Source organism: Brachyhypopomus gauderio, chromosome 6, assembly GCF_052324685.1.
Source record: "Brachyhypopomus gauderio isolate BG-103 chromosome 6, BGAUD_0.2, whole genome shotgun sequence".
Taxonomy (NCBI): Eukaryota; Metazoa; Chordata; class Actinopteri; order Gymnotiformes; family Hypopomidae; genus Brachyhypopomus; species Brachyhypopomus gauderio.
The window spans coordinates 26,447-49,277 of record NC_135216.1 but is presented as its reverse complement, the minus strand read 5'-3'; the positions used below and the strand labels follow the sequence as shown (position 1 = coordinate 49,277).

The window sequence follows — 22,831 nt, the reverse complement described above, 5'->3', positions numbered from 1 at the left end:
ACAGGATTCCAGTTTGTCCCGCCTGACAGATATTTAGTCTGTCCTGGGGGCTGCGCAGCCATGCTTCCAGTCTGTCCCACCACACAGGTTTGTACTCCATTCTTTTCCAGGGGCTGTGCAGCCAGGTTTCCAGTCTGTCCCGGCAGACAGGATTCCAGTTTGTCCCGCCTGACAGATATTATTCTGTGCTGGGGGCTGTGCAGCCATGCTTCCAGTCTGTCCCACCAGACAGGCATCCAGTCTGTCCCACCACACACGTTTGTACTCCATTCTTTTCCAGGGGCTGTGCAGCCAGGTTTCCAATCTTTCCCGGCAGACAGGATTCCAGTTTGTCCCGCCTGACAGATATTTAGTCTGTACTGGGGGCTGCGCAGCCATGCTTCCAGTCTGTCCCACCACACAGGTTTGTACTCCATTCTTTTCCAGGGGCTGTGCAGCCAGGTTTCCAGTCTGTCCCGGCAGACAGGATTCCAGTTTGTCCCGCCTGACAGATATTATTCTGTCCTGGGGGCTGCGCAGCCATGCTTCCAGTCTGTCCCACCAGACAGGCATCCAGTCTGTCCCACCACACAGGTTTGTACTCCATTCTTTTCCAGGGGCTGTGCAGCCAGGTTTCCAGTCTGTCCCGGCAGACAGGATTCCAGTTTGTCCCGCCTGACAGATATTATTCTGTCCTGGGGGCTGTGCAGCCATGCTTCCAGTCTGTCCCACCAGACAGGCATCCAGTCTGTCCCACCACACAGGTTTGTACTCCATTCTTTTCCAGGGGCTGTGCAGCCAGGTTTCCAGTCTGTCCCGGCAGACAGGATTCCAGTTTGTCCCGCCTGACAGATATTTAGTCTGTCCTGGGGGCTGCGCAGCCATGCTTCCAGTCTGTCCCACCACACACGTTTGTACTCCATTCTTTTCCAGGGGCTGTGCAGCCAGGTTTCCAATCTTTCCCGGCAGACAGGATTCCAGTTTGTCCCGCCTGACAGATATTTAGTCTGTACTGGGGGCTGCGCAGCCATGCTTCCAGTCTGTCCCGCCAGACAGGCATCCAGTCTGTCCCACCACACAGGTTTGTACTCCATTCTTTTCCAGGGGCTGTGCAGCCAGGTTTCCAGTCTGTCCCGGCAGACAGGATTCCAGTTTGTCCCGCCTGACAGATATTTAGTCTGTCCTGGGGGCTGCGCAGCCATGCTTCCAGTCTGTCCCGCCAGACAGGCATCCAGTCTGTCCCACCACACAGGTTTGTATTCCATGCTTTTCCAGGGGCTGTGCAGCCAGGTTTCCAGTCTGTCCCGGCAGACAGGATTCCAGTTTGTCCCGCCTGACAGATATTATTCTGTCCTGGGGGCTGCGCAGCCATGCTTCCAGTCTGTCCCGCCAGAAAGGCATCCAGTCTGTCCCACCATACAGGTTTGTACTCCAGTCTTTTCCAGGGGCTGTGCAGCCAGGTTTCCAGTCTGTCCCGGCAGACAGGATTCCAGTTTGTCCCGCCTGACAGATATTATTCTGTCCTGGGGGCTGCGCAGCCATGCTTCCAGTCTGTCCCGCCAGACAGGCATCCAGTCTGTCCCACCACACAGGTTTGTACTCCATTCTTTTCCAGGGGCTGTGCAGCCAGGTTTCCAATCTTTCCCGGCAGACAGGATTCCAGTTTGTCCCGCCTGACAGATATTTAGTCTGTCCTGGGGGCTGCGCAGCCATGCTTCCAGTCTGTCCCACCACACAGGTTTGTACTCCATTCTTTTCCAGGGGCTGTGCAGCCAGGTTTCCAGTCTGTCCCGGCAGACAGGATTCCAGTTTGTCCCGCCTGACAGATATTTAGTCTGTCCTGGGGGCTGCGCAGGCATGCTTCCAGTCTGTCCCACCACACAGGTTTGTACTCCATTTTTTTTCCAGGAGCTGTGCAGCCAGGTTTCCAGTCTGTCCCGGCGGACAGGATTCCAGTTTGTCCCGCCTGACAGATATTATTCTGTCCTGGGGGCTGTGCAGCCATGCTTCCAGTCTGTCCCACCAGACAGGCATCCAGTCTGTCCCACCACACAGGTTTGTACTCCATTCTTTTCCAGGGGCTGTGCAGCCAGGTTTCCAGTCTGTCCCGGCAGACAGGATTCCAGTTTGTCCCGCCTGACAGATATTTAGTCTGTCCTGGGGGCTGCGCAGCCATGCTTCCAGTCTGTCCCACCACACACGTTTGTACTCCATTCTTTTCCAGGGGCTGTGCAGCCAGGTTTCCAATCTTTCCCGGCAGACAGGATTCCAGTTTGTCCCGCCTGACAGATATTTAGTCTGTACTGGGGGCTGCGCAGCCATGCTTCCAGTCTGTCCCGCCAGACAGGCATCCAGTCTGTCCCACCACACAGGTTTGTACTCCATTCTTTTCCAGGGGCTGTGCAGCCAGGTTTCCAATCTTTCCCGGCAGACAGGATTCCAGTTTGTCCCGCCTGACAGATATTTAGTCTGTCCTGGGGGCTGCGCAGCCATGCTTCCAGTCTGTCCCACCACACAGGTTTGTACTCCATTCTTTTCCAGGGGCTGTGCAGCCAGGTTTCCAGTCTGTCCCGGCAGACAGGATTCCAGTTTGTCCCGCCTGACAGATATTATTCTGTCCTGGGGGCTGTGCAGCCATGCTTCCAGTCTGTCCCACCAGACAGGCATCCAGTCTGTCCCACCACACAGGTTTGTACTCCATTCTTTTCCAGGGGCTGTGCAGCCAGGTTTCCAGTCTGTCCCGGCAGACAGGATTCCAGTTTGTCCCGCCTGACAGATATTTAGTCTGTCCTGGGGGCTGCGCAGCCATGCTTCCAGTCTGTCCCACCACACACGTTTGTACTCCATTCTTTTCCAGGGGCTGTGCAGCCAGGTTTCCAATCTTTCCCGGCAGACAGGATTCCAGTTTGTCCCGCCTGACAGATATTTAGTCTGTACTGGGGGCTGCGCAGCCATGCTTCCAGTCTGTCCCACCACACAGGTTTGTACTCCATTCTTTTCCAGGGGCTGTGCAGCCAGGTTTCCAGTCTGTCCCGGCAGACAGGATTCCAGTTTGTCCCGCCTGACAGATATTATTCTGTCCTGGGGGCTGCGCAGCCATGCTTCCAGTCTGTCCCACCAGACAGGCATCCAGTCTGTCCCACCACACAGGTTTGTACTCCATTCTTTTCCAGGGGCTGTGCAGCCAGGTTTCCAGTCTGTCCCGGCAGACAGGATTCCAGTTTGTCCCGCCTGACAGATATTATTCTGTCCTGGGGGCTGTGCAGCCATGCTTCCAGTCTGTCCCACCAGACAGGCATCCAGTCTGTCCCACCACACAGGTTTGTACTCCATTCTTTTCCAGGGGCTGTGCAGCCAGGTTTCCAGTCTGTCCCGGCAGACAGGATTCCAGTTTGTCCCGCCTGACAGATATTTAGTCTGTCCTGGGGGCTGCGCAGCCATGCTTCCAGTCTGTCCCACCACACACGTTTGTACTCCATTCTTTTCCAGGGGCTGTGCAGCCAGGTTTCCAATCTTTCCCGGCAGACAGGATTCCAGTTTGTCCCGCCTGACAGATATTTAGTCTGTACTGGGGGCTGCGCAGCCATGCTTCCAGTCTGTCCCACCACACAGGTTTGTACTCCATTCTTTTCCAGGGGCTGTGCAGCCAGGTTTCCAGTCTGTCCCGGCAGACAGGATTCCAGTTTGTCCCGCCTGACAGATATTATTCTGTCCTGGGGGCTGCGCAGCCATGCTTCCAGTCTGTCCCACCAGACAGGCATCCAGTCTGTCCCACCACACAGGTTTGTACTCCATTCTTTTCCAGGGGCTGTGCAGCCAGGTTTCCAGTCTGTCCCGGCAGACAGGATTCCAGTTTGTCCCGCCTGACAGATATTATTCTGTCCTGGGGGCTGCGCAGCCATGCTTCCAGTCTGTCCCACCAGACAGGCATCCAGTCTGTCCCACCACACAGGTTTGTACTCCATTCTTTTCCAGGGGCTGTGCAGCCAGGTTTCCAATCTTTCCCGGCAGACAGGATTCCAGTTTGTCCCGCCTGACAGATATTTAGTCTGTCCTGGGGGCTGCGCAGCCATGCTTCCAGTCTGTCCCACCACACAGGTTTGTACTCCATTCTTTTCCAGGGGCTGTGCAGCCAGGTTTCCAGTCTGTCCCGGCAGACAGGATTCCAGTTTGTCCCGCCTGACAGATATTTAGTCTGTCCTGGGGGCTGCGCAGCCATGCTTCCAGTCTGTCCCACCACACACGTTTGTACTCCATTTTTTTTCCAGGGGCTGTGCAGCCAGGTTTCCAGTCTGTCCCGGCAGACAGGATTCCAGTTTGTCCCGCCTGACAGATATTATTCTGTCCTGGGGGCTGTACAGCCATGCTTCCAGTCTGTCCCGCCAGACAGGCATCCAGTCTGTCCCACCACACAGGTTTGTACTCCATTCTTTTCCAGGGGCTGTGCAGCCAGGTTTCCAGTCTGTCCCGGCAGACAGGATTCCAGTTTGTCCCGCCTGACAGATATTATTCTGTCCTGGGGGCTGCGCAGCCATGCTTCCAGTCTGTCCCACCAGACAGGCATCCAGTCTGTCCCACCACACAGGTTTGTACTCCATTCTTTTCCAGGGGCTGTGCAGCCAGGTTTCCAGTCTGTCCCGGCAGACAGGATTCCAGTTTGTCCCGCCTGACAGATATTTAGTCTGTCCTGGGGGCTGCGCAGCCATGCTTCCAGTCTGTCCCACCACACAGGTTTGTACTCCATTTTTTTTCCAGGGGCTGTGCAGCCAGGTTTCCAGTCTGTCCCGGCAGACAGGATTCCAGTTTGTCCCACCTGACAGATATTATTCTGTCCTGGGGGCTGTACAGCCATGCTTCCAGTCTGTCCCGCCAGACAGGCATCCAGTCTGTCCCACCACACAGGTTTGTACTCCATTCTTTTCCAGGGGCTGTGCAGCCAGGTTTTCAGTCTGTCCCGGCAGACAGGCATCCAGTCTGTCCCACCACACAGGTTTGTACTCCAGTCTTTTCCAGGGGCTGTGCAGCCAGGTTTCCAGTCTGTCCCGGCAGACAGGATTCCAGTTTGTCCCGCCTGACAGATATTATTCTGTCCTGGGGGCTGCGCAGCCATGCTTCCAGTCTGTCCCACCAGACAGGCATCCAGTCTGTCCCACCACACAGGTTTGTACTCCATTCTTTTCCAGGGGCTGTGCAGCCAGGTTTCCAATCTGTCCCGGCAGACAGGATTCCAGTTTGTCCCGCCTGACAGATATTTAGTCTGTCCTGGGGGCTGCGCAGCCATGCTTCCAGTCTGTCCCACCACACAGGTTTGTACTCCATTTTTTTTCCAGGGGCTGTGCAGCCAGGTTTCCAGTCTGTCCCGGCAGACAGGATTCCAGTTTGTCCCGCCTGACAGATATTTAGTCTGTCCTGGGGGCTGCGCAGCCATGCTTCCAGTCTGTCCCACCAGACAGGCATCCAGTCTGTCCCACCACACAGGTTTGTACTCCATTCTTTTCCAGGGGCTGTGCAGCCAGGTTTCCAATCTGTCCCGGCAGACAGGATTCCAGTTTGTCCCGCCTGACAGATATTTAGTCTGTCCTGGGGGCTGCGCAGCCATGCTTCCAGTCTGTCCCACCACACAGGTTTGTACTCCATTTTTTTTCCAGGGGCTGTGCAGCCAGGTTTCCAGTCTGTCCCGGCAGACAGGATTCCAGTTTGTCCCGCCTGACAGATATTATTCTGTCCTGGGGGCTGTACAGCCATGCTTCCAGTCTGTCCCGCCAGACAGGCATCCAGTCTGTCCCACCACACAGGTTTGTACTCCATGCTTTTCCAGGGGCTGTGCAGCCAGGTTTCCAGTCTGTCCCGGCAGACAGGATTCCAGTTTGTCCCGCCTGACAGATATTATTCTGTCCTGGGGGCTGCGCAGCCATGCTTCCAGTCTGTCCCGCCAGAAAGGCATCCAGTCTGTCCCACCATACAGGTTTGTACTCCAGTCTTTTCCAGGGGCTGTGCAGCCAGGTTTCCAGTCTGTCCCGGCAGACAGGATTCCAGTTTGTCCCGCCTGACAGATATTATTCTGTCCGGGGGGCTGCGCAGCCATGCTTCCAGTCTGTCCCGCCAGACAGGCATCCAGTCTGTCCCACCACACAGGTTTGTACTCCATGCTTTTCCAGGGGCTGTGCAGCCAGGTTTCCAGTCTGTCTTGGCAGACAGGATTCCAGTTTGTCCCGCCTGACAGATATTTAGTCTGTCCTGCGGGCTGCGCAGCCATGCTTCCAGTCTGTCCCGCCAGACAGGCATCCAGTCTGTCCCACCACACAGGTTTGTACTCCATTTTTTTCCAGGGGCTGTGCTGCCAGGTTTCCAGTCTGTCCCGGCAGACAGGATTCCAGTTTGTCCCGCCTGACAGATATTATTCTGTCCTGGGGGCTGCGCAGCCATGCTTCCAGTCTGTCCCGCCAGACAGGCATCCAGTCTCTCCCACCACACAGGTTTGTACTCCAGTCTTTTCCAGGGGCTGCGCAGCCATGCTTCCAGTCTGTCCCACCAGACAGGCATCCAGTCTGTCCCACCATACAGGTTTGTTCTCCAGTCTTTTCCAGGGGCTGTGCAGCCAGGTTTCCAGTCTGTCCCGGCAGACAGGATTCCAGTTTGTCCCGCCTGACAGATATTTAGTCTGTCCTGGGGGCTGCGCAGCCATGCTTCCAGTCTTTCCCGCCAGACAGGCATCCAGTCTGTCCCACCACACAGGTTTGTACTCCAGTTTTTTCCAGGGGCTGTGCAGCTAGGTAATTTGCAATCTCAATGTGAGCACATGAGCAGGAAAAACACAAGCTCACAAGATACCTGATGTGGAGCTTACAGGAGATTTTGGAAGGTGACAATCTAAAGGAATGCTTTGAGTAACAGTAAAAATGCTCGCCCAGTGGCGTAAATCCTGAAAAAATGTTTTTCTCAGGAATCCATTTTTAAACACATTGGCACTTCCTGAGCAGTGACTGCTGGATGATATTATGAAATGGCACCATCCATATGACATATTTTTGGACTTGTTCAAAGGGTGCACTCTATGAGCAAAATGTCATGTGCATGTTGAAATTGCAAGCAGCCAGAAGGTCTTTCAAGTTTGCGATGAGGACCATTTAGAGAAGAAGTGGTAATCACTTGAATTCCAATCACATGCGTCGTTAAATTAAGATATCATGAGCATCCTCAAATGCTGTAATGATGAGATTCACCAGTATTACAAGATATATGTTTGGGAATGAAATCAGCAGCCTTTAATGATTGATGATTGAGAGAGCACAATGACGTAAGATATCTGACTGAAAATGAATTGGACTGCTTGAAAAGGTCATATACGAAATGTTTAAAAGGCAGGAATTGCATAGTATCACAACAAACAGGGTAAAGCAAACACTTCCAGATGCCACTAGGGGGCACCCAGAGTTGAACTGGGGACCTCTTGATCTGCAGTCAAATGCTCTACCACTGAGCTATACCCCCAGCAGGATGTGTGATTTGCAACCTCAATGTGAGCACATGAGCAGGAAAAACACAAGCTCAGAAGATACCTGATGTGGAGCTTACAGGAGATTTTGGAAGGTGACAATCTAAAGGAATGCTTTGAGTAACAGTAAAAATGCTCGCCCAGTGGCGTAAATCCTGAACAAATGTTTTTCTCAGGAATCCATTTTTAAACACATTGGCACTTCCTGAGCAGTGACTGCTGGATGATCTTATGAAATGGCACCATCCATATGACATATTTTTGGACTTGTTCAAAGGGTGCACTCTATGAGCAAAATATCATGTGCATGTTGAAATTGCAAGCAGCCAGAAGGTCTTTCAAGTTTGCGATGAGGACCATTTAGAGAAGAAGTGGTAATCACTTGAATTCCAATCACATGCGTCGTTAAATTAAGATATGAGCATCCTCAAATGCTGTAATGATGAGATTCACCAGTATTACAAGATATATGTTTGGGAATTAAATCAGCAGCCTTTAATGAGTGATGATTGAGAGAGAACAATGTCGTAAGATATCTGACTGAGAATGAATTGGACTGCTTGAAAAGGTCATATACGAAATGTTTAAAAGGCAAGAATTGCATAGTATCACAACAACCAGGGTAAAGTAAACACTTCCAGATGCCACTAGGGGGCAGCCAGAGTTGAACTGGGGACCTCTTGATCTGCAGTCAAATGCTCTACCACTGAGCTATACCCCCAGCAGGAAGTGTGATTTGCAACCTCAATGTGAGCACATGAGCAGGAAAAACACAAGCTCACAAGATACCTGATGTGGAGCTTACAGGAGATTTTGGAAGGCGACAATCTAAAGGAATGCTTTGAGTAACAGTAAAAATGCTCGCCCAGTGGCGTAAATCCTGAATAAATGCTTTTCTCAGGAATCCATTTTTAAACACATTGGCACTTCCTGAGCAGTGACTGCTGGATGATATTATGAAATGGCACCATCCATATGACATATTTTTGGACTTGTTCAAAGGGTGCACTTTGTGAGCAAAATATCATGTGCATGTTGAAATTGCAAGCAGCTAGAAGGTCTTTCAAGTTTGCGATGAGGACCAATTAGAGAAGAAGTGGTAATCACTTGAATTCCAATCACATGCGTCGTTAAATTGATATATCATGAGCGTGCTCAAATGCTGTAATGATGAGATTCACCAGTATTACAAGATATATGTTTGGGAATGAATTCAGCAGCCTTTAATGAGTGATGATTGAGAGAGAACAATGTCGTAAGATATCTGACTGAGAATGAATTGGACTGCTTGAAAAGGTCATATACGAAATGTTTAAAAGGCAAGAATTGCATAGTATCACAACAAACAGGGTAAAGCAAACACTTCCAGATGCCACTAGGGGGCACCCAGAGTTGAACTGGGGACCTCTTGATCTGCAGTCAAATGCTCTACCACTGAGCTATACCCCCAGCAGGAAATGTGATTTGCAACCTCAATGTGAGCACATGAGCAGGAAAAACACAAGCTCACAAGATACCTGATGTGGAGCTTACACGAGATTTTGGAAGGCGACAATCTAAAGGAATGCTTTGAGTAACAGTAAAAATGCTCGCCCAGTGGCGTAAATCCTGAACAAATGCTTTTCTCAGGAATCCATTTTTAAACACATTGGCACTTCCTGAGCAGTGACTGCTGGATGATATTATGAAATGGCACCATCCATATGACATATTTTTGAACTTGTTCAAAGGGTGCACTTTGTGAGCACAATATCATGTGCATGTTGAAATTGCAAGCAGCCAGAAGGTGTTTCAAGTTTTCGATGAGGACCAATTAGAGAAGAAGTGGTAATCAATTGAATTCCAATCACATGCGTTGTTAAATTGAGATATCATGAGCGTGCTCAAATGCTGTAATGATAAGATTCACCAGTATTACAAGATATATGTTTGGGAATGAAATCAGCAGCCTTTAATGAGTGATGATTGAGAGAGAACAATGACGTAAGATATCTGACTGAAAATGAATTGGACTGCTTGAAAAGGTCATATACAAAATGTTTAAAAGGCAGGAATTGCATAGTATCACAACAAACAGGGTAAAGCAAACACTTCCAGATGCCACTAGGGGGCACCCAGAGTTGAACTGGGGACCTCTTGATCTGCAGTCAAATGCTCTACCACTGAGCTATACCCCCAGCAGGATGTGTGATTTGCAACCTCAATGTGAGCACATGAGCAGGAAAAACACAAGCTCAGAAGATACCTGATGTGGAGCTTACAGGAGATTTTGGAAGGTGACAATCTAAAGGAATGCTTTGAGTAACAGTAAAAATGCTCGCCCAGTGGCGTAAATCCTGAACAAATGTTTTTCTCAGGAATCCATTTTTAAACACATTGGCACTTCCTGAGCAGTGACTGCTGGATGATCTTATGAAATGGCACCATCCATATGACATATTTTTGGACTTGTTCAAAGGGTGCACTCTATGAGCAAAATATCATGTGCATGTTGAAATTGCAAGCAGCCAGAAAGTGTTTCAAGTTTTCGATGAGGACCAATTAGAGAAGAAGTGGTAATCAATTGAATTCCAATCACATGCGTCGTTAAATTGAGATATCATGAGCGTGCTCAAATGCTGTAATGATGAGATTCACCAGTATTACAAGATATATGTTTGGGAATTAAATCAGCAGCCTTTAATGAGTGATGATTGAGAGAGAACAATGTCGTAAGATATCTGACTGAGAATGAATTGGACTGCTTGAAAAGGTCATATACGAAATGTTTAAAAGGCAAGAATTGCATAGTATCACAACAACCAGGGTAAAGCAAACACTTCCAGATGCCACTAGGGGGCAGCCAGAGTTGAACTGGGGACCTCTTGATCTGCAGTCAAATGCTCTACCACTGAGCTATACCCCCAGCAGGAAGTGTGATTTGCAACCTCAATGTGAGCACATGAGCAGGAAAAACACAAGCTCACAAGATACCTGATGTGGAGCTTACAGGAGATTTTGGAAGGCGACAATCTAAAGGAATGCTTTGAGTAACAGTAAAAATGCTCGCCCAGTGGCGTAAATCCTGAATAAATGCTTTTCTCAGGAATCCATTTTTAAACACATTGGCACTTCCTGAGCAGTGACTGCTGGATGATATTATGAAATGGCACCATCCATATGACATATTTTTGGACTTGTTCAAAGGGTGCACTTTGTGAGCAAAATATCATGTGCATGTTGAAATTGCAAGCAGCTAGAAGGTCTTTCAAGTTTGCGATGAGGACCATTTAGAGAAGAAGTGGTAATCACTTGAATTCCAATCACATGCGTCATTAAATTAAGATATCATGAGCATCCTCAAATGCTGTAATGATGAGATTCACCAGTATTACAAGATATATGTTTGGGAATGAAATCAGCAGCCTTTAATGATTGATGATTGAGAGAGCACAATGATGTAAGATATCTGACTGAAAATGAATTGGACTGCTTGAAAAGGTCATATACGAAATGTTTAAAAGGCAAGAATTGCATAGTATCACAACAAACAGGGTAAAGCAAACACTTCCAGATGCCACTAGGGGGCACCCAGAGTTGAACTGGGGACCTCTTGATCTGCAGTCAAATGCTCTACCACTGAGCTATACCCCCAGCAGGAAATGTGATTTGCAACCTCAATGTGAGCACATGAGCAGAAAAAACACAAGCTCACAAGATACCTGATGTGGAGCTTACACGAGATTTTGGAAGGCGACAATCTAAAGGAATGCTTTGAGTAACAGTAAAAATGCTCGCCCAGTGGCGTAAATCCTGAACAAATGCTTTTCTCAGGAATCCATTTTTAAACACATTGGCACTTCCTGAGCAGTGACTGCTGGATGATATTATGAAATGGCACCATCCATATGACATATTTTTAGACTTGTTCAAGGGGTGCACTCTATGAGCAAAATATCATGTGCATGTTGAAATTGCATGCAGCCAGAAGGTCTTTCAAGTTTGCGATGAGGACCATTTAGAGAAGAAGTGGTAATCACTTGAATTCCAATCACATGCGTTGTTAAATTGAGATATCATGAGCGTCCTCAAATGCTGTAATGATGAGATTCACCAGTATTACAAGATATATGTTTGGGAATTAAATCAGCAGCCTTTAATGAGTGATGATTGAGAGAGAACAATGTCGTAAGATATCTGACTGAGAATGAATTGGACTGCTTGAAAAGGTCATATACGAAATGTTTAAAAGGCAAGAATTGCATAGTATCACAACAAACAGAGTAAAGCAAACACTTCCAGATGCCACTAGGGGGCACACAGAGTTGAACTGGGGACCTCTTGATCTGCAGTCAAATGCTCTACCACTGAGCTATACCCCCAGCAGGAAGTGTGATTTGCAACCTCAATGTGAGCACATAAGCAGGAAAAACACAAGCTCACAAGATACCTGATGTGGAGCTTACAGGAGATTTTGGAAGGTGACAATCTAAAGGAATGCTTTGAGTAACAGTAAAAATGCTCGCCCAGTGGCGTAAATCCTGAACAAATGCTTTTCTCAGGAATCTATTTTTAAACACATTGGCACTTCCTGAGCAGTGACTGCTGGATGATATTATGAAATGGCACCATCCATATGACATATTTTTGGACTTGTTCAAAGGGTGCACTCTATGAGCAAAATATCATGTGCATGTTGAAATTGCAAGCAGCCAGAAGGTCTTTCAAGTTTGCGTTGAGGACCATTTAGAGAAGAAGTGGTAATCACTTGAATTCCAATCACATGTGTCGTTAAATTAAGATATCATGAGCGTCCTCAAATGCTGTAATGATGAGATTCACCAGTATTACAAGATATATGTTTGGGAATGTATTCAGCAGCCTTTAATGAGGGATGATTGAGAAAGAACAATGTCGTAAGATATCTGACTGAAAATGAATTGGACTGCTTGAAAAGGTCATATACGAAATGTTTAAAAGGCAAGAATTGCATAGTATCACAACAAACAGGGTAAAGCAAACACTTCCAGATGCCACTAGGGGGCACCCAGAGTTGAACTGGGGACCTCTTGATCTGCAGTCAAATGCTCTACCACTGAGCTATACCCCCAGGAGGAAGTGGGATTTGCAACCTCAATGTGAGCACATGAGCAGGAAAAACACAAGCTCACAAGATACCTGATGGGGAGCTTACAGGAGATTTTGGAAGGCGACAATCTAAAGGAATGCTTTGAGTAACAGTAAAAATGCTCGCCCAGTGGCGTAAATCCTGAACAAATGCTTTTCTCAGGAATCTATTTTTAAACACATTGGCACTTCCTGAGCAGTGACTGCTGGATGATATTATGTAATGGCACCATCCATATGACATATTTTTGGACTTGTTCAAAGGGTGCACTCTATGAGCAAAATATCATGTGCATGTTGAAATTGCAAGCAGCCAGAAGGTCTTTCAAGTTTGCGATGAGGACCATTTAGAGAAGAAGTGGTTATAACTTGAATTCCAATCACATGTGTCGTTAAATTAAGATATCATGAGCGTCCTCAAATGCTGTAATGATGAGATTCACCAGTATTACAAGATATATGTTTGGGAATGAAATCAGCAGCCTTTAATGAGTGATGATTGAGAGAGAACAATGTCGTAAGATATCTGACTGAAAATGAATTGGACTGCTTGAAAAGGTCATATACGAAATGTTTAAAAGGCAAGAATAGCATAGTATCACAACATACAGGGTAAAGCAAACACTTCTACATGCCACCAGGGGGCACCCAGAGTTGAACTGGGGACCTCTCGATCTGCAGTCAAATGCTCTACCACTGAGCTATACCCCTAGCAGGAAGTGTGATTTGCAACCTCAATGTGAGCACATGAGCAGGAAAAACAAGCTCACAAGATACCTGATGTGGAGCTTACAGGAGATTTTGGAAGGTGACAATCTAAAGGAATGCTTTGAGTAACAGTAAAAATGCTCGCCCAGTGGCGTAAATCCTGAACAAATGCTTTTCTCAGGAATCTATTTTTAAACACATTGGCACTTCCTGAGCAGTGACTGCTGGATGATATTATGAAATGGCACCATCCATATGACATATTTTTGGACTTGTTCAAAGGGTGCACTCTATGAGCAAAATATCATGTGCATGTTGAAATTGCAAGCAGCCAGAAGGTCTTTCAAGTTTGCGTTGAGGACCATTTAGAGAAGAAGTGGTAATCACTTGAATTCCAATCACATGTGTCGTTAAATTAAGATATCATGAGCGTCCTCAAATGCTGTAATGATGAGATTCACCAGTATTACAAGATATATGTTTGGGAATGTATTCAGCAGCCTTTAATGAGGGATGATTGAGAAAGAACAATGTCGTAAGATATCTGACTGAAAATGAATTGGACTGCTTGAAAAGGTCATATACGAAATGTTTAAAAGGCAAGAATTGCATAGTATCACAACAAACAGGGTAAAGCAAACACTTCCAGATGCCACTAGGGGGCACCCAGAGTTGAACTGGGGACCTCTTGATCTGCAGTCAAATGCTCTACCACTGAGCTATACCCCCAGGAGGAAGTGGGATTTGCAACCTCAATGTGAGCACATGAGCAGGAAAAACACAAGCTCACAAGATACCTGATGGGGAGCTTACAGGAGATTTTGGAAGGCGACAATCTAAAGGAATGCTTTGAGTAACAGTAAAAATGCTCGCCCAGTGGCGTAAATCCTGAACAAATGCTTTTCTCAGGAATCTATTTTTAAACACATTGGCACTTCCTGAGCAGTGACTGCTGGATGATATTATGTAATGGCACCATCCATATGACATATTTTTGGACTTGTTCAAAGGGTGCACTCTATGAGCAAAATATCATGTGCATGTTGAAATTGCAAGCAGCCAGAAGGTCTTTCAAGTTTGCGATGAGGACCATTTAGAGAAGAAGTGGTTATAACTTGAATTCCAATCACATGTGTCGTTAAATTAAGATATCATGAGCGTCCTCAAATGCTGTAATGATGAGATTCACCAGTATTACAAGATATATGTTTGGGAATGAAATCAGCAGCCTTTAATGAGTGATGATTGAGAGAGAACAATGTCGTAAGATATCTGACTGAAAATGAATTGGACTGCTTGAAAAGGTCATATACGAAATGTTTAAAAGGCAAGAATAGCATAGTATCACAACATACAGGGTAAAGCAAACACTTCTACATGCCACCAGGGGGCACCCAGAGTTGAACTGGGGACCTCTCGATCTGCAGTCAAATGCTCTACCACTGAGCTATACCCCTAGCAGGAAGTGTGATTTGCAACCTCAATGTGAGCACATGAGCAGGAAAAACAAGCTCACAAGATACCTGATGTGGAGCTTACTGGAGATTTTGGAAGGTGACAATCTAAAGGAATGCTTTGAGTAACAGTAAAAATGCTCGCCCAGTGGCGTAAATACTGAACAAATGCTTTTCTCAGGAATCCATTTTTAAACACATTGGCACTTGTTGAGCAGTGGCTGCTGGATGATATTATGAAATGGGACCATCCATATGACATATTTTTGGACTTGTTCAAAGGGTGCACTCTATGAACAAAATATCATGTGCATGTTGAAATTGCAAGCAGCCAGAAGGTCTTTCAAGTTTGCGATGAGGACCATTTAGAGAAGAAGTGGTAATCACTTGAATTCCAATCACATGCGTCGTTAAATTGAGATATCATGAGCGTCCTCAAATGCTGTAATGATGAGATTCACCAGTATTACAAGATATATGTTTGGGAATGTATTCAGCAGCCTTTAATGAGGGATGATTGAGAAAGAACAATGTCGTAAGATATCTGACTGAAAATGAATTGGACTGCTTGAAAAGGTCATATACGAAATGTTTAAAAGGCAAGAATTGCATAGTATCACAACAAACAGGGTAAAGCAAACACTTCCAGATGCCACTAGGGGGCACCCAGAGTTGAACTGGGGACCTCTTGATCTGCAGTCAAATGCTCTACCACTGAGCTATACCCCCAGCAGGAAATGTGATTTGCAACCTCAATGTGAGCACATGAGCAGGAAAAACACAAGCTCACAAGATACCTGATGTGGAGCTTACACGAGATTTTGGAAGGCGACAATCTAAAGGAATGCTTTGAGTAACAGTAAAAATGCTCGCCCAGTGGCGTAAATCCTGAACAAATGCTTTTCTCAGGAATCCATTTTTAAACACATTGGCACTTCCTGAGCAGTGACTGCTGGATGATATTATGAAATGGCACCATCCATATGACATATTTTTAGACTTGTTCAAGGGGTGCACTCTATGAGCAAAATATCATGTGCATGTTGAAATTGCATGCAGCCAGAAGGTCTTTCAAGTTTGCGATGAGGACCATTTAGAGAAGAAGTGGTAATCACTTGAATTCCAATCACATGCGTTGTTAAATTGAGATATCATGAGCGTCCTCAAATGCTGTAATGATGAGATTCACCAGTATTACAAGATATATGTTTGGGAATTAAATCAGCAGCCTTTAATGAGTGATGATTGAGAGAGAACAATGTCGTAAGATATCTGACTGAGAATGAATTGGACTGCTTGAAAAGGTCATATACGAAATGTTTAAAAGGCAAGAATTGCATAGTATCACAACAAACAGAGTAAAGCAAACACTTCCAGATGCCACTAGGGGGCACACAGAGTTGAACTGGGGACCTCTTGATCTGCAGTCAAATGCTCTACCACTGAGCTATACCCCCAGCAGGAAGTGTGATTTGCAACCTCAATGTGAGCACATAAGCAGGAAAAACACAAGCTCACAAGATACCTGATGTGGAGCTTACAGGAGATTTTGGAAGGTGACAATCTAAAGGAATGCTTTGAGTAACAGTAAAAATGCTCGCCCAGTGGCGTAAATCCTGAACAAATGCTTTTCTCAGGAATCTATTTTTAAACACATTGGCACTTCCTGAGCAGTGACTGCTGGATGATATTATGAAATGGCACCATCCATATGACATATTTTTGGACTTGTTCAAAGGGTGCACTCTATGAGCAAAATATCATGTGCATGTTGAAATTGCAAGCAGCCAGAAGGTCTTTCAAGTTTGCGTTGAGGACCATTTAGAGAAGAAGTGGTAATCACTTGAATTCCAATCACATGTGTCGTTAAATTAAGATATCATGAGCGTCCTCAAATGCTGTAATGATGAGATTCACCAGTATTACAAGATATATGTTTGGGAATGTATTCAGCAGCCTTTAATGAGGGATGATTGAGAAAGAACAATGTCGTAAGATATCTGACTGAAAATGAATTGGACTGCTTGAAAAGGTCATATACGAAATGTTTAAAAGGCAAGAATTGCATAGTATCACAACAAACAGGGTAAAGCAAACACTTCCAGATGCCACTAGGGGGCACCCAGAGTTGAACTGGGGACCTCTTGATCTGCAGTCAAATGCTCTACCACTGAGCTATACCCCCAGGAGGAAGTGGGATTTGCAACCTCAATGTGAGCACATGAGCAGGAAAAACACAAGCTCACAAGATACCTGATGGGGAGCTTACAGGAGATTTTGGAAGGCGACAATCTAAAGGAATGCTTTGAGTAACAGTAAAAATGCTCGCCCAGTGGCGTAAATCCTGAACAAATGCTTTTCTCAGGAATCTATTTTTAAACACATTGGCACTTCCTGAGCAGTGACTGCTGGATGATATTATGTAATGGCACCATCCATATGACATATTTTTGGACTTGTTCAAAGGGTGCACTCTATGAGCAAAATATCATGTGCATGTTGAAATTGCAAGCAGCCAGAAGGTCTTTCAAGTTTGCGATGAGGACCATTTAGAGAAGAAGTGGTTATAACTTGAATTCCAATCACATGTGTCGTTAAATTAAGATATCATGAGCGTCCTCAAATGCTGTAATGATGAGATTCACCAGTATTACAAGATATATGTTTGGGAATGAAATCAGCAGCCTTTAATGAGTGATGATTGAGAGAGAACAATGTCGTAAGATATCTGACTGAAAATGAATTGGACTGCTTGAAAAGGTCATATACGAAATGTTTAAAAGGCAAGAATAGCATAGTATCACAACATACAGGGTAAAGCAAACACTTCTACATGCCACCAGGGGGCACCCAGAGTTGAACTGGGGACCTCTCGATCTGCAGTCAAATGCTCTACCACTGAGCTATACCCCTAGCAGGAAGTGTGATTTGCAACCTCAATGTGAGCACATGAGCAGGAAAAACAAGCTCACAAGATACCTGATGTGGAGCTTACTGGAGATTTTGGAAGGTGACAATCTAAAGGAATGCTTTGAGTAACAGTAAAAATGCTCGCCCAGTGGCGTAAATACTGAACAAATGCTTTTCTCAGGAATCCATTTTTAAACACATTGGCACTTGTTGAGCAGTGGCTGCTGGATGATATTATGAAATGGGACCATCCATATGACATATTTTTGGACTTGTTCAAAGGGTGCACTCTATGAACAAAATATCATGTGCATGTTGAAATTGCAAGCAGCCAGAAGGTCTTTCAAGTTTGCGATGAGGACCATTTAGAGAAGAAGTGGTAATCACTTGAATTCCAATCACATGCGTCGTTAAATTGAGATATCATGAGCGTCCTCAAATGCTGTAATGATGAGATTCACCAGTATTACAAGATATATGTTTGGGAATGTATTCAGCAGCCTTTAATGAGGGATGATTGAGAAAGAACAATGTCGTAAGATATCTGACTGAAAATGAATTGGACTGCTTGAAAAGGTCATATACGAAATGTTTAAAAGGCAAGAATTGCATAGTATCACAACAAACAGGGTAAAGCAAACACTTCCAGATGCCACTAGGGGGCACCCAGAGTTGAACTGGGGACCTCTTGATCTGCAGTCAAATGCTCTACCACTGAGCTATACCCCCAGCAGGAAGTGTGATTTGCAACCTCAATGTGAGCACATGAGCAGGAAAAACACAAGCTCAAAAGATACCTGATGGGGAGCTTACAGGAGATTTTGGAAGGCGACAATCTAAAGGAATGCTTTGAGTAACAGTAAAAATGCTCGCCCAGTGGCGTAAATCCTGAACAAATGCTTTTCTCAGGAATCACCATCCATATGACATATTTTTAGACTTGTTCAAGGGGTGCACTCTATGAGCAAAATATCATGTACATGTTGAAATTGCAAGCAGCCAGAAGGTCTTTCAAGTTTGCGATGAGGACCATTTAGAGAAGAAGTGGTAATCACTTGAATTCCAATCACATGCGTCGTTAAATTGAGATATCATGAGAGTCCTCAAATGCTGTAATGATGAGATTCACCAGTATTACAAGATATATGTTTGGGAATGAAATCAGCAGCCTTTAATGAGTGATGATTGAGAGAGAACAATGTCGTAAGATATCTGACTGAAAATGAATTGGACTGCTTGAAAAGGTCATATACGAAATGTTTAAAAGGCAAGAATAGCATAGTATCACAACATACAGGGTAAAGCAAACACTTCTACATGCCACCAGGGGGCACCCAGAGTTGAACTGGGGACCTCTTGATCTGCAGTCAAATGCTCTACCACTGAGCTATACCCCCAGCAGGAAGTGTGATTTGCAACCTCAATGTGAGCACATGAGCAGGAAAAACAAGCTCACAAGATACCTGATGTGGAGCTTACCGGAGATTTTGGAAGGTGAGAATCTAAAGGAATGCTTTGAGTAACAGTAAAAATGCTCGCCCAGTGGCGTAAATACTGAACAAATGCTTTTCTCAGGAATCCATTTTTAAACACATTGGCACTTGTTGAGCAGTGGCTGCTGGATGATATTATGAAATGGCACCATCCATATGACATATTTTTGGACTTGTTCAAAGGGTGCACTCTATGAACAAAATATCATGTGCATGTTGAAATTGCAAGCAGCCAGAAGGTCTTTCAAGTTTGCGATGAGGACCATTTAGAGAAGAAGTGGTAATCACTTGAATTCCAATCACATGCGTCGTTAAATTGAGATATCATGAGCGTCCTCAAATGCTGTAATGATGAGATTCACCAGTATTACAAGATATATGTTTGGGAATGAAATCAGCAGCCTTTAATGAGTGATCATTGAGAGAGAACAATGTCGTAAGATATCTGACTGAAAATGAATTGGACTGCTTGAAAAGGTCATATACGAAATGTTTAAAAGGCAAGAATTGCATAGTATCACAACATACAGGGTAAAGCAAACACTTCTAGATGCCATCAGGGGGCACCCAGAATTGAACTGGGGACCTCTTGATCTGCAGTCAAATGCTCTACCACTGAGCTATACCCCCAGCAGGAAGTGTGATTTGCAACCTCAATGTGAGCACATGAGCAGGAAAAACAAGCTCACAAGATACCTGATGTGGAGCTTACCGGAGATTTTGGAAGGTGACAATCTAAAGGAATGCTTGGAGTAACAGTAAAAATGCTCGCCCAGTGGCGTAAATACTGAACAAATGCTTTTCTCAGGAATCCATTTTTAAACAAATTGGCACTTCCTGAGCAGTGACTGCTGGATGATATTATGAAATGGCACCATCCATATGACATATTTTTGGACTTGTTCAAAGGGTGCACTCTATGAGCAAAATATCATGTGCATGTTGAAATTGCAAGCAGCCAGAACGTCTTTCAAGTTTGCGTTGAGGACCATTTAGAGAAGAAGTGGTAATCACTTGAATTCCAATCACATGCGTCGTTAAATTAAGATATCATGAGCGTCCTCAAATGCTGTAATGATGAGATTCACCAGTATTACAAGATATATGTTTGGGAATGAAATCAGCAGCCTTTAATGAGTGATGATTGAGAGAGAACAATGTCGTAAGATATCTGACTGAAAATGAATTGGACTGCTTGAAAAGGTCATATACGAAATGTTTAAAAGGCAAGAATAGCATAGTATCACAACATACAGGGTAAAGCAAACACTTCTACATGCCACCAGGGGGCACCCAGAGTTGAACTGGGGACCTCTTGATCTGCAGTCTAATGCTCTACCACTGAGCTATACCCCCAGCAGGAAGTGTGATTTGCAACCTCAATGTGAGCACATGAGCAGGAAAAACAAGCTCACAAGATACCTGATGTGGAGCTTACCGGAGATTTTGGAAGGTGACAATCTAAAGGAATGCTTTGAGTAACAGTAAAATTGCTCGCCCAGTGGCGTAAATACTGAACAAATGCTTTTCTCAGGAATCCATTTTTAAACACATTGGCACTTGTTGAGCAGTGGCTGCTGGATGATATTATGAAATGGGACCATCCATATGACATATTTTTGGACTTGTTCAAAGGGTGCACTCTATGAACAAAATATCATGTGCATGTTGAAATTGCAAGCAGCCAGAAGGTCTTTCAAGTTTGCAATGAGGACCATTTAGAGAAGAAGTGGTAATCACTTGAATTCCAATCACATGCGTCGTTAAATTGAGATATCATGAGCGTCCTCAAATGCTGTAATGATGAGATTCACCAGTATTACAAGATATATGTTTGGGAATGTATTCAGCAGCCTTTAATGAGGGATGATTGAGAAAGAACAATGTCGTAAGATATCTGACTGAAAATGAATTGGACTGCTTGAAAAGGTCATATACGAAATGTTTAAAAGGCAAGAATTGCATAGTATCACAACAAACAGGGTAAAGCAAACACTTCCAGATGCCACTAGGGGGCACCCAGAGTTGAACTGGGGACCTCTTGATCTGCAGTCAAATGCTCTACCACTGAGCTATACCCCCAGCAGGAAGTGGGATTTGCAACCTCAATGTGAGCACATGAGCAGGAAAAACACAAGCTCACAAGATACCTGATGGGGAGCTTACAGGAGATTTTGGAAGGCGACAATCTAAAGGAATGCTTTGAGTAACAGTAAAAATGCTCGCCCAGTGGCGTAAATCCTGAACAAATGCTTTTCTCAGGAATCCATTTTTAAACACATTGGCACTTCCTGAGCAGTGACTGCTGGATGATATTATGAAATGGCACCATCCATATGACATATTTTTAGACTTGTTCAAGGGGTGCACTCTATGAGCAAAATATCATGTGCATGTTGAAATTGCAAGCAGCCAGAAGGTCTTTTAAGTTTGCGATGAGGACCATTTATCGAAGAAGTGGTAATCACTTGAATTCCAATCACATGCATCGTTAAATTGAGATATCATGAGCGTCCTCAAATGCTGTAATGATGAGATTCACCAGTATTACAAGATATATGTTTGGGAATGAAATCAGCAGCCTTTAATGAGTGATCATTGAGAGAGAACAATGTCGTAATATATCTGACTGAAAATGAATTGGACTGCTCGAAAAGGTTATATACGAAATGTTTAAAAGGTAAGAATCGCATAGTATCACAACATACAGGGTAAAGCAAACACTTCCAGACGCCACTAGGGGGCACCGAGAGTTGAACTGGGGACCTCTTGATCTGCCGTCAAACACTCTACCACTGATCTATATCCCCAGCAGGAAGTGGGATTTGCAACCTCAATGTGAGCACATGAGCAGGAAAAACACAAGCTCACAAGATACCTGATGTGGAGCTTACAGGAGATTTTTGGAAGGTGAGAATCTAAAGGAATGCTTTGAGTAACAGTAAAAATGCTCGCCCAGTGGCGTAAATCCTGAACAAATGCTTTTCTCAGGAATCCATTTTTAAACACATTGGCACTTCCTGAGCAGTGACTGCTGGATGATATTATGAAATGGCACCATCCATATGACATATTTTTGAACTTGTTCAAAGGGTGCACTTTGTGAGCACAATATCATGTGCATGTTGAAATTGCAAGCAGCCAGAAGGTGTTTCAAGTTTTCGATGAGGACCAATTAGAGAAGAAGTGGTAATCAATTGAATTCCAATCACATGCGTTGTTAAATTGAGATATCATGAGCGTGCTCAAATGCTGTAATGATAAGATTCACCAGTATTACAAGATATATGTTTGGGAATGAAATCAGCAGCCTTTAATGAGTGATGATTGAGAGAGAACAATGACGTAAGATATCTGACTGAAAATGAATTGGACTGCTTGAAAAGGTCATATACAAAATGTTTAAAAGGCAGGAATTGCATAGTATCACAACAAACAGGGTAAAGCAAACACTTCCAGATGCCACTAGGGGGCACCCAGAGTTGAACTGGGGACCTCTTGATCTGCAGTCAAATGCTCTACCACTGAGCTATACCCCCAGCAGGATGTGTGATTTGCAACCTCAATGTGAGCACATGAGCAGGAAAAACACAAGCTCAGAAGATACCTGATGTGGAGCTTACAGGAGATTTTGGAAGGTGACAATCTAAAGGAATGCTTTGAGTAACAGTAAAAATGCTCGCCCA

The 22,831-nt window shown here is 45.0% G+C and overlaps 16 non-coding genes across 16 annotated transcripts; all 16 read right to left on the bottom strand.

The window, feature by feature from the left end:
• Positions 1-7,398: 7,398 nt before the first annotated feature.
• Positions 7,399-7,470, bottom strand: trnac-gca (transfer RNA cysteine (anticodon GCA)). Its single transcript has one exon. It is a non-coding gene; the product is annotated as a tRNA-Cys (tRNA).
• A 653-nt stretch (positions 7,471-8,123) lies between these two features.
• trnac-gca (transfer RNA cysteine (anticodon GCA)) lies at positions 8,124-8,195 on the bottom strand. The gene has a single exon. It is a non-coding gene; the product is annotated as a tRNA-Cys (tRNA).
• Positions 8,196-8,851: 656 nt separating this feature from the next.
• Positions 8,852-8,923, bottom strand: trnac-gca (transfer RNA cysteine (anticodon GCA)). The gene has a single exon. It is a non-coding gene; the product is annotated as a tRNA-Cys (tRNA).
• Positions 8,924-9,579: 656 nt separating this feature from the next.
• Positions 9,580-9,651, bottom strand: trnac-gca (transfer RNA cysteine (anticodon GCA)). Its single transcript has one exon. It is a non-coding gene; the product is annotated as a tRNA-Cys (tRNA).
• Positions 9,652-10,307: 656 nt separating this feature from the next.
• Positions 10,308-10,379, bottom strand: trnac-gca (transfer RNA cysteine (anticodon GCA)). The gene has a single exon. It is a non-coding gene; the product is annotated as a tRNA-Cys (tRNA).
• A 656-nt stretch (positions 10,380-11,035) lies between these two features.
• On the bottom strand, positions 11,036-11,107 carry trnac-gca (transfer RNA cysteine (anticodon GCA)). The gene has a single exon. It is a non-coding gene; the product is annotated as a tRNA-Cys (tRNA).
• A 1,384-nt stretch (positions 11,108-12,491) lies between these two features.
• On the bottom strand, positions 12,492-12,563 carry trnac-gca (transfer RNA cysteine (anticodon GCA)). The gene has a single exon. It is a non-coding gene; the product is annotated as a tRNA-Cys (tRNA).
• Positions 12,564-13,945: 1,382 nt separating this feature from the next.
• Positions 13,946-14,017, bottom strand: trnac-gca (transfer RNA cysteine (anticodon GCA)). The gene has a single exon. It is a non-coding gene; the product is annotated as a tRNA-Cys (tRNA).
• A 1,382-nt stretch (positions 14,018-15,399) lies between these two features.
• Positions 15,400-15,471, bottom strand: trnac-gca (transfer RNA cysteine (anticodon GCA)). The gene has a single exon. It is a non-coding gene; the product is annotated as a tRNA-Cys (tRNA).
• Positions 15,472-16,855: 1,384 nt separating this feature from the next.
• On the bottom strand, positions 16,856-16,927 carry trnac-gca (transfer RNA cysteine (anticodon GCA)). Its single transcript has one exon. It is a non-coding gene; the product is annotated as a tRNA-Cys (tRNA).
• Positions 16,928-18,309: 1,382 nt separating this feature from the next.
• trnac-gca (transfer RNA cysteine (anticodon GCA)) lies at positions 18,310-18,381 on the bottom strand. Its single transcript has one exon. It is a non-coding gene; the product is annotated as a tRNA-Cys (tRNA).
• A 596-nt stretch (positions 18,382-18,977) lies between these two features.
• trnac-gca (transfer RNA cysteine (anticodon GCA)) lies at positions 18,978-19,049 on the bottom strand. The gene has a single exon. It is a non-coding gene; the product is annotated as a tRNA-Cys (tRNA).
• A 654-nt stretch (positions 19,050-19,703) lies between these two features.
• trnac-gca (transfer RNA cysteine (anticodon GCA)) lies at positions 19,704-19,775 on the bottom strand. Its single transcript has one exon. It is a non-coding gene; the product is annotated as a tRNA-Cys (tRNA).
• Positions 19,776-20,429: 654 nt separating this feature from the next.
• trnac-gca (transfer RNA cysteine (anticodon GCA)) lies at positions 20,430-20,501 on the bottom strand. Its single transcript has one exon. It is a non-coding gene; the product is annotated as a tRNA-Cys (tRNA).
• A 654-nt stretch (positions 20,502-21,155) lies between these two features.
• On the bottom strand, positions 21,156-21,227 carry trnac-gca (transfer RNA cysteine (anticodon GCA)). Its single transcript has one exon. It is a non-coding gene; the product is annotated as a tRNA-Cys (tRNA).
• A 1,385-nt stretch (positions 21,228-22,612) lies between these two features.
• trnac-gca (transfer RNA cysteine (anticodon GCA)) lies at positions 22,613-22,684 on the bottom strand. Its single transcript has one exon. It is a non-coding gene; the product is annotated as a tRNA-Cys (tRNA).
• Positions 22,685-22,831: the final 147 nt, after the last annotated feature.